Source organism: Hoplias malabaricus, chromosome 16 (genome assembly GCF_029633855.1).
Source record: "Hoplias malabaricus isolate fHopMal1 chromosome 16, fHopMal1.hap1, whole genome shotgun sequence".
NCBI lineage: Eukaryota > Metazoa > Chordata > Actinopteri > Characiformes > Erythrinidae > Hoplias > Hoplias malabaricus.
The window spans coordinates 36,622,010-36,624,509 of record NC_089815.1 but is presented as its reverse complement, the minus strand read 5'-3'; the positions used below and the strand labels follow the sequence as shown (position 1 = coordinate 36,624,509).

At 53.2% G+C, this 2,500-nt stretch overlaps 1 pseudogene; it reads left to right on the top strand.

The window, feature by feature from the left end:
- Nucleotides 1-2,500, top strand: part of LOC136672452 (28S ribosomal RNA) — an 8,428-nt pseudogene that overhangs the window by 3,803 nt on the left and 2,125 nt on the right.

The window sequence follows — 2,500 nt, the reverse complement described above, 5'->3', positions numbered from 1 at the left end:
CGAAGCGTCCTTTGCAACTAAGAGCGGGCTTAGCCAACACAAACGACACGTCCACCCAAGTGAACGGAATATGGAGAGGATCGCGGAGGTACGCTCCAAGAAGGTGAAGGGGGGTGCGACCTCGCTATGGAGTGCTAAGGAGGTGGAAGAGTTACTGAAGCTCGAGGAGAGATATGCGGGCGAGAGGTACATTAACATGGCGATCGCCAAGCATCTCCCCAGTAAAACTAGCGAGCAGGTAAGGGAGAAAAGACGTCGGCTTGTCAGGACCCCCATAAATCCGTCAGAGGATCATAGCGGTGATCTGAGACAGGAGATGCCAGCGCCACCCCTGGTTCAGGGGATCGCCGAGAAATTGAAAGAGAGGGCGGCCTCCCTGGATCTTTCTCTGAGCGAGCTCGGCGGCAGTGGGGATTTGCCAAGGGAGGATCACGAGTTGGGTGAGCTCGTGGAGGCTACGGCCTCGGCTTTGAGGGGGAGGCTGGGAGCTGGTGTCTCGAGTGCTCTGAGTCATAGTACTCCTGGTAGTAGGCAACGAGGGGCAGGCCGTGTTTTCAGAAACCCTCAGGGAGGAAACAGGGCGGCCAAGCGGAAGACTTATAGGAAACATCAGAGGATGTTCCTTAAGGATCCTGCGAGGCTAGCCAGTGAAATCCTTGATGGAGTGGAAGGAACAGAATGTCCAATCCCACTGGCCATTATAGAGCAAGCGTACAGGACCAGTTGGGAAGGGAATGTCAACTTTGCTGGACTAGGCCAATTTACATCATCAGGAGAAACGGACAACGAGTGCTTTGCAGAGCCAATCACGGCCAAATCTGTAAAAGCTGCCCTAGGCAAGATCAAGCGCGACACCGCCCCGGGCCCAGACAGGATCACAAAGCAGATGCTAAGTGACTGGGATCCGAAAGGCGAAAAACTGGCACGGCTGTACACCACGTGGTTGGTCAGCGGAGTGGTACCCAGGGCTTTCAAGGAATGTCGGACAACACTAATTCCTAAATCTACTGATCGGGAGGCGCTCAATGACGTGGGGAACTGGAGACCCATCACCATTGGATCAGTGATTTTAAGGCTCTTTTCTAAGATTCTGGCGGAGAGGCTGGCGCGTGCTTGCCCATTGAATCCTAGACAAAGGGGGTTCATCCGCGCCCCTGGGTGTTCCGAGAACCTAAAGGTTCTGCAAGGCCTTCTCGGACACTGCAAAAAAGAGCGGGGCCAGCTTGCGGTAGTGTTTGTCGATTTCGCGAAGGCTTTCGACTCCATCTCTCATGATCACATCCTGTGTGCACTGATGCAGAGACAGGTTGACCATCACGTGATTAAGCTGATCCAATCAGCTTATGTGGACTGCGTGACCAGAATCATTGTCAATGGGGACAAGACGGACCCCATTGAGATGAAGGTTGGAGTGAAGCAGGGAGATTCTATGTCTCCAATCCTCTTCAACCTGGCTATGGATCCCCTGATCCAAGCCCTCGACAACCTTGGAAGTGGCTATATGGTAGGAGGTACTAGGGTTAGTACCTTAGCGTTTGCAGATGATCTTGTCCTGATTAGTGACTCCTGGGAAGGCATGAGAGACAACATCGCTATCCTAGACACATTCTGCGAGAAGACGGGGCTTAGGGTTCAGCCCAAGAAATGTCACGGGTTCCTGATTGGGAAGGGAGTTACCTCCTTCACGGTCAATAACTGTAAGGCGTGGAGGTTGGGAAAGGAACCAATTCATCTCATCAGCCCTGATGAGATGGAGAAATATCTGGGGGCAAGGGTGAATCCTTGGGTGGGGATCACCAAGCCAGATATCCACACCCAGCTGAGGGAGTGGGTGACTAAGATCAACAATGCTCTTCTCAAACCAGTCCAAAAAGTCAGAATGTTGAATAACTTTGCAATTCCCAGGATGATCTATCTGGCTGATCACTGCGACTTTAGGGGCACAGCACTAGCCACTATGGATGGCACAATCAGGAAGGCTGTGAAGGAGTGGCTCCACCTGCCTCAGTCAACCTGTAATGGCTTGCTATATTCTAGGGCTCGAGATGGTGGCTTGGGTATCCAGAAGTTAGAGGCCCTCGTGCCTTCCATCCAAGCGAGACGCCTATACCGGTTGCTGAACTCCGAAGACGGTATAGTGAGGGCGATAATGACAAGCACGAGTGGACAGTCTGAGTTCAAGCGGCTATGGTGCATAGCGGGCGGGGATCCTGATGAGATTCCCCCCATCGGACAAGGAGGAAACGGCAGAGGGACGGTCCCGAGTGACTGGAGACGGGAGGAAAAGCGTGTTTGGTGCAATCTGCCAGTTCAGGGCTGGGGAGTTGAGGTGTTCACGAACGACCCGATTAGTAGTGCATGGATGATGAACCCAGCAGGGTGTGGGTTTAGACAAAGACACTACATTGCTGCGCTGCAGCTAAGGGCGAACGTATACCCTACTCGTGAGGCCCTATTGCGTGGAAGGACAAAGGCTTGGGCAGATTGCCGAAGGTGCGGT